We start from the raw sequence: 8659 nt of genomic DNA, 5'->3' as shown, positions 1-8659 counted from the left end.
ACCCATGCTGTGAGTCACGAATCAAATTATGTCTATCAATGCGATCTCTGATTCCTAGTATGTACGTAAGTATCCATGTACGTATACATGTGTATATGTATGGATGCACGTAAGTACATTATGAATAGGCGGAGGAGATTATGAAAACCGTACGTGTGTGAGACAGAACAAGAAATCCCTCCACCAGCATTCATTCGACTTAATCACTTATTCATTCACTCCCATCAAGTCATTCCGTGGAGCTCCTACAGATGACCAAGAACATGAGGGTTTGGGTCTATGAAGCCTGTTAGGCCTACCTATGTGGGTCACCAACTTCTGCCACAGCTTCAATGCAGAATCATGTTCAGCTACCCCACACCCCCGCTGCCCTTCCTCCCTTCTCAGACCTTCCTTTCCTCTTCCTTTTCTTCCTTCTCCTCCTCCTCCTCCTCTTCCTCCCCATTATTCACCATCATTACTACCGTTAGTAGACAACCATCCTTGCTGTACGATTAGGTTATTTTCCTGATCGATCGTATAACGAGATCAAAAACATAGTGGGAAAATAAGGACAGTAACACCCCCCCCCCAAGAAAAAAAAAGGAAAAAGAAAAATGGAAATGGGAACGACCCGTCTGCTTGGCCTGGCTGGTCGTAAAAGTGAACCTGTCCAAACGCAGAGTGAGATGAGAGTATTCATGATATCGAACGATCGTAACTTTCGTATACCGATGCGTCGTACAATAGAGTGAGCCCTACGATATTTTCTGCGTTTGTTGTTGCTTGCCTGCGTACTCCCGCCTCTACTTTAAAGTTGTAACAACAGCAGTAGTGGTGATTGACGATGATTCGGTTTAACGCAGCAAAAAATCTCCCCTATCAGTAGGATAGGACGGGTGTACCTTATAGGGGACTTTGTAGCATGGAATTTAATGAGCCATGCGCTTAATTCAACTCGCCTTTGGCAGCCGCCATCACCTTAACCTCCATTGCAAGCAGCGACTCAGTGGCGATTCTAGGTGTCCATGCCCCCCCCCATTTTTCAGCTGGCCCCCAGGTTGCCCCCCCCTAGTTGTTTTTTTTTTTTCATATCCTATTTTTATCTTGTCCAAAAAAAATTAAGAGTGAGTGTGCAAAAAAATGAGATTGAAATCACTTACGGATCCGTGTTTGGATCTGTTCCGATGTGACTTTCTTTTCTTGCCGCACACATTCCATCTTTACCCAGGTGACTTCGTCATTAATTCATTTATCCACACTTCTGTTTGGAAAACTATATTTCTTACAATCTTCCCTATACCCCTATCTTTCTTAAATTTATTAATGTCAGTTGATTATGTGCCTTCTTAACCTGCCTTCATATCTCTATATATGTAATAAAAAATTTATGTATGTATGTATGTATATATATATATATATGTATATATACATATATATATATATATATATATAGATAGATAGATAGATAGATAGATAGGTATACATACATACATATATATATATATATATATATATATATATTATATACATACATATATATATATATATATATATATATATATATATTCCTGAAGTCCCCCCACCCGTAAAGGTTCATTTTGCTTGCAACTAACTTCCTATGCCCCCTCGCATCTATGTTGGTCCTGAACTGCCCCCCCCCCCCACACACACACACTTTCATAGTTCTAGAATCGCCACTGCAGCGACTACCTAATCTGCTCGGCCAGCGAGCATTCGCCATTGTTGTCATTCTCTACTCGCAGCGAATAAGTGTTTAGGTGGGTGTAGGGTGGATGACTGTGCAGTACTCAGCCGGATCAAGGACGAAACAGAGATAAGAGGCAAGCCGTCGCGGTATCGTTATGACGTCATGTCGTGCTCGAAATTGGCACCTACGAGAAACGAGGTGTTTTTACAGACGACAAAACGTACGTACATTTATTCAATTCTGTATGAAACGAGGGAAAGGCTATCAGCTGCCTAACATTTTCGCTGCTTAGGATTCGTTGTGGACTTGTAAATTCCATTTCTGATACGAAAAACGAGTTTGATCCTGTGAGTCATGACAAACATAAAAAGAACGACGGAGGCTTGGAACTCGGTGAAACAAACCACCATTGCAACAGGCGAGCATGAGACACAAACAAGACGGTGTGATCAACTAGTAAATATGAAAGTGTGACGATGGATTACCGGCTTCATTCAAACGGAAACCACAAAGATGCGTTGGATACTCATGATTACCGAGTATCTTCTATGAGGGACATCCAAGCATGTAAGGACAAGGTGACGACCTTTGGCCCAGCAAAGTGCTTCCTGACGCGAGCCTGTCAGTGTTCTTGAGGATTACGTGATTAATTTTGACTTGCGTGAGGCGACGGCGTGAAAGAATTACGTGAGGAGAAAACAACTCTGGTGACGATCAATTGAGGACAGAAGCGATAAAGAAAAAAAAAAAAAAAAAACTAATTTGTTAACTAACGGTCTTAGTTGTTCTGACACTACTACTATTACTACTACTAATACTGATACTAATACTAATACTTTTTTTTTTTTTTTTTTTTTTTTTTTTTTAAGGGAAAAACGTCCCCCATCCTCGTGGAACTGTGTGATGGAAGCAATAAGGATCCGTCTCCCACAGACACAGTTCATTGGCACCTCTCCCGCCAATGACTGTGGTCGTCGACCCTTTTATTTATAATTCTAATAAACCCTAATACAAAAGTTCATTTATCCTACCGTCAACCGCCGTCTGCTCAAAATCTAGGTTTTGTATATGTGCTGATTAGGACGGTGGGGACCTGGTACCTCTCAGGCATAGGAGGGCTGATCTTAGGAGTGAGAATGACAAGTCTACATCTCATCCATGAAACAACGCTGCTTTTTGGTTGTTGTTTCTTTTCAGCCATCACCTCTGCCAGCCGAGCGTAGAATGCCTTTGCTCTAGGACCCATCCCACCTGAAGTCGTAAAAGTTATAGGAGTGAATGAGCCCTGGTCCACATTCTGTGTACGCTTTTCGTACATCCTGATTTTCTCATACTCGTTCCGGGAGTGGGATGCTTCAATGGTTAGGTTGTTGTAACAGGGGGCCATCGGATCAAATATTCGCATGTCAAAGAAAGCCAATTGTCCCCGTGTCCAGAAACCTCTTGTGCTGATATCCACTCTTGCTTCATCTCATGTGTTGGACGTGCGATATCTGAAATTCTCCCCTCCTAGTGGGAGTAATGTTGGCTCGATAGTCACAGCCTTACACACCTCCCGAAGCATTTAGGCAGCGAGATCCCTTACCTCATGTCGCATGCAAATGAATCCACCCTGCTTGCATATCATCGCATGATCTGGAGTAATATGTACACCACAGGAACATCTGTTAGGCAGCCCTTCCAATGGCCATCCATACCTCAGAGCAATGGCATCCGTGAATTATCTTTTGTTTAGGGTGAATCCCTTTGCCCTGATGATTGATTGGTAGTGCTGTCAGCCAATTGGACGCCCCAACCTCCTGCGCCGTTATCTTTCTTTTTACACAATTCGATAGCAAAGCTAAAAGTGCTCGAAGTTCCTCATTCTGCCTCTCTTCCCTTCCCTTTGAAATGCTACTACTATTACTACTACTACTGCTACTACTACTACTACTACTACTACTACTACTACTACTACTACTACTACTACTACTACTACTACTACTACTACTACTACTACTACTACTACTACTACTGCTACTACTAAGGTCACTTTCTTTGTCTTTGTAGCTGATGCTACATTTCTCGTGGAGTCGTTGGAGATCCTGATAGCAGACCCCAAGTCGGTACACAGCGAGGTGAGACCGCTGGGATTCCAGGCTAAGGTCCAGACGTTTTAGGGGTTTACTGGGTGTCACATTTCAGAGTGTCCATTCATGCGGTGAGGATACTGAAGTCTTGGAAAGCTTCACATATCTTAATGTAATAGTGTATAATAGTTATAGGTCATGACAGGTAGCCAGGAGGTCTTTCAAAGGATTGGTATGGCCCATTGTGTTGCGATTCACTCGCCCAGTTAGAGTGTATGCAGGAGGACTAAGACCCGATTTTTTAAGTTACTTGCGCTTTCTGATTTTCTAAAAGGTTATAAGATGGACAATGATTGTTGATTTGTAGAGAAGTCTCTACGTCTTTGGTATCAAGTTCCTTTGGAGACCCCTAGGGTAGGCTTATCGCTAGGATATATATCTATGTATGTATATATATATATATATCTATATATATATATATATATATATATATGTATATATATATATGTGTGTGTGTGTGTGTGTGTGTGTGTGTGTGTGTGTGTGTGTGTGTGTGTGTGTGTATGTATATATATATATATATATATATATATATATATATTTATATATATATATATATATATATATATATATATATATATTTTTTTTTTTTTTTTTTTTTTTTTTTTTTTTTTTTCAAACTAGTGACAGCATAATTTGTGAACGTCATTTTAGGCAATATGGTCACGAGGCACGCTTCCCTGGTGTCTCCACAACATACAACCTTTGGTGGAAGAGATGAAGGAAATGTTCTGAGAACCCATGGCAAAGTGTCACAACTTTTATTTGTGACACGCTACCTATTTCTTCTTATTTTCTTTCGACTGCTTTCAGACAGCAATTACCAAATACTTTTGCTCAAGGGACTCGCCGACACCGTAGGCTTCACATTTTTTCGTCTTCTTTCAGCCCTTTTCGGCTCTTACTTTCCTCTACTCTATGGAATTGCTGGAACTCTTAAGGCCTCTAGCAACTACTTCTTGATATCCCCCCCCTTCTCTCCACTAACTGTTGTGCCAATTTAACAGTCAGTTGCAGTGCCTGAACGAGTATGAGAGTCTCCTATTTTCTCAAGAATTTCCTCCCCCCTTTTCGTTCAAGGTGTCTCTACATACGCCTATGATCGAAGACATCACGAATGTTTTAATGTTAAGATTGGAATATCTCCACCTCTCAGTTTTACTGTTTCTCCATGTTGTAGTTGTAACTTGCTACTTTATTATTAGGATTAGTGTATTTCACCCAAGTGTTACAGTTTGAATTGGTTCTATAGCGCTTGCCACTTCTCGTATAGGCTAGATAATTGGGCTATTTAATTAGGCTAGTTAGGATCATACATTCCTCTCTCGTGACAAGTGACTACCTCAAAGGACTACTAGAAATAATTCAACTCCCACATAAACGTTGCACCACCCCTTTCGAAACTGGTGATTTGAAATTAAGAGCATAGGCAACAGTGTGTGGGCATAGGCAGTTGACCCGACGCCCACGGGCACCAAGCAGTTAGCCTCGGGCTCACACAGGGTGAAGTGAACCACACGTGCTCTCGGAAGAAACAAACGTGTCCCACTCTCCCATGGGGTGAATATCGAGAATTTTACACCTCACTCCGACCCGTTTAATCACCGTCAGCCATACAAGAGTGATTATTGTGTTTAGTATCCCGGAGAACTATTGAATTGAGATAAGTGTTGTGCACAAATGCCACAAAGACCAGGAATGTGTTTGATCTGTGTCGTGACGGGTTACATAAGAACATAAGAACATAAGAATGAAGGAGACTGCAAAAGACCATAAGGCAGCTCCGTATCCATCACCACCTGTCATCCTCATCCATAAAGTTGTCTAATCGTTTCTTAAAACAACTGATAGTTTCAGCGCTTACTACGTGGTTACTAAGTTTATTCCATTTGTCGACCACCCTATTAGTAAACCAATTATTGTCTATTTCCTTCTTAAATCTAAAATTGTCCAGTTTATAACCATTACTGCGAATCCTGCCCTGTTGTTTTAATATGATTACCTTACTTGCATCACCCTTGTTAAAGCCTTTGATCCACTTGAACGCCTCTATTAGATCACCCTCTCTTCGTAAGGCAAATTTCTGAGTCCATGTATCGTTTTGGTCATTCTTCTCTGTACTGATTCTAGTGAATTGATGTCCATTCTGTAGGACGGAGAATGGATCAAGGATGGGTCTAACTATCGCTAGACAGAGTTTAATAACTACCTCTGCACTTCTATTCGTTACCGTCCTAGTAATGAAAACTAATGCTCTGTTAGCTTTATTTATGGCGCTAATGCACTGTTTCCTGGTTTTAAGGTACGGACTCACTAGAACTCCCAAGTCTCTCTCGCACTCAGTTTTCTCTAAAAGCGTGTTATCTAAGCTGTATCTATTCTCGGGGTTGTGTAGCCCTACGTTTAACACGCTACACTTAGAGATATTGAAGTTCATTTGCCATTTCATCGACCATGTGAACAATTTGTTAAGATCATCCTGCAGAATCTCTGCGTCGTCTCCTGACCTAATTAGGCGTCCTATTTTAGTGTCGTCCGCAAACTTACTAACATCACTATTTAACCCATCGTCTAAGTCGTTTATGTACATAGTGAACAACAAGGGACCCAAAACCGAGCCCTGGGGGACCCCACTAGTAACATTGCCCACCTAGATATTACTCCATTTATGGTGACCCGCTGTTTTCTGTTACTAATCCAAGCTCTAATCCATTCTAACACTTTTCCTCCTATGCCATGGGCTTTGATTTTATTTAGTATTCTATGGTGTGGCATCTTGTCGAACGCTTTGCTAAAGTCAAGGTAAATAACATCGTAATTATCATTGTTATCTGACGCCTTATATACTTTAGTGTAAAAGGATAGAAGATTAGTCACACATGGCTTACCCTTGGAGAAACCATGCTGTGAATCACGAATTAAATTATGTCTTTCGATATGTTCTCTGAGTCTATTTACTATTAATGATTGAAGCATTTTTCCTATAACCGATGTCAAACTGATTGGCCTGTAGTTCCATATAGACGATCTATCTCCCTTCTTAAAATCAAGAACAACGTTTGCTTGCCTCCAAGCAGTAGGCACAAAACCAGTGTCTACTGATTTATTAGATATTTTAGTTAACTGGTCGCAGATTTCAAATTTACACTCCTTTGGCATTCTCGGAAAAATTTCGTCTGGACCCGGGGATTTTGTAGCTTTAAGTCTTTCAATCTGCTTGACTACTTCTACTTTACTAATGCTGATATTAGATAGACTACTTTCTTCATCCCCTCTGAAAATCGGATCGCAGTCAGGTACTTTATCTAACCTCTCATAAGTAAACACCGATAGAAAATAAATGTTAAACTCCTTATTTTTTCTTCCGATTCTATCATGACATTTTCATCATTTTTAATTGGTCCTATTCTTTTTTGTTATATAGAGATGAAAGAAACCCTTTGGGTTGGATTTTGCTTGACTAGAAACCTTAATTTCATAATTACGTTTCGCTGTACGTGTATTCTTTTTAACCAGCTTTGTCATTTCGTTATATCTTGATCTAAGGTGAGATTCCCCGTTTTTTATTTTTACGTAAGGTCCTCTTTTCATTCCGATCTCATGTTTCAATCTGCCCGTCACTCATTTGGGAGTATTATTTTTTCCGTATTGACTTTAAGGGGTTAAATGTATTTTGTGCATTAATAATTAGATCAGTTAGATTGCTATACATTTCATTCAAATTGCTGACCTGTCTGTTGAGCTCCCGCCCCCAATTGACCTGACCCAAGGTATGCATATTACCCTCCGTGACCCGACCCCTGGTCAAGTACCTAGACCTGACCCCGTCAACAATGTCTGAAACGCTCGAAAAGTTCGTATAACTTTTCCTATTAAATTTGAAATAGGTTTTTATATCGTCAAAGTTTGCTCTCCTGAAGTCTGGTACTTGCACGTTATTCGTACTTTTTAATTCTTCCCAAATAATATCAAATTTTATTTCTTGATGATCGCTAGAGCCTAGACTATCTCCCACTTTTACGTTGCTCATTAGGTGCTCATTATTAGTTAAAAGTAAGTCCAGGGTATTTTCTCCCCTAGTAGGATCGGTAATCACTTGTTTTAGGAAATTATCCTGCACCACATCTAGGAATTTCTTCGTCTCCTGATCTCCTATTAAAGTTTCCCAGTCAATGTTTCTACAATTAAAATCTCCCATGATCACAATGTTTTTGTACCGGGACGCTCTGTGAATTTCATAAATCATGGGATCAGTCTGCACAATGCTGAGGTTGGGAGGTCTATACAAGATGCCAATAATAACTTTCTTATTCTTGCTCATAATCTCTACCCAAATGGATTCCGCACAGTCCTCTTCCTTAATCGAATTGTTGATAATACAGTTTATTGTATTTTCAACGAAAAGTGCTACACCTCCCCCACTCCTGCCAACCCTATCCTTGTGAAAAAACTTATATCCTTCTATTTCGATTTCCGGAAGCAAATGTTTATCAGCCATGTTGATCCAGGATTCAGTAATAGCTATAATATCGAAATTCTCTACGCATGCTTTACCTCGCAGCAAATAAATTTTGTTAATTATGCTTCTGCTATTTGTATAGTAAACTTTATCTTCCCTCCACCTGCTTTGGTTATTATTTTCACAGTCCCTCTCTAAGTTGTTTCTATTGCCTAAACTATATTCCGATACCCCCCCCCCCGACTACTCCCACGTAATCTACCTGAAAAAACCCTGTAGGATGCCTACTTCTCGCTCAAGGGATTCAGCAAGGGGCCAAAATCCTCTGGGCGATAAGTGCACCCCGTCCCTTGTACATAGATGATTCTTACCGTAAAAGCT

Source organism: Oratosquilla oratoria, chromosome 3, assembly GCF_046742065.1.
Source record: "Oratosquilla oratoria isolate Oo_2021 chromosome 3, ASM4674206v1, whole genome shotgun sequence".
NCBI lineage: Eukaryota > Metazoa > Arthropoda > Malacostraca > Stomatopoda > Squillidae > Oratosquilla > Oratosquilla oratoria.
This window is presented reverse-complemented; position numbering follows the sequence as displayed.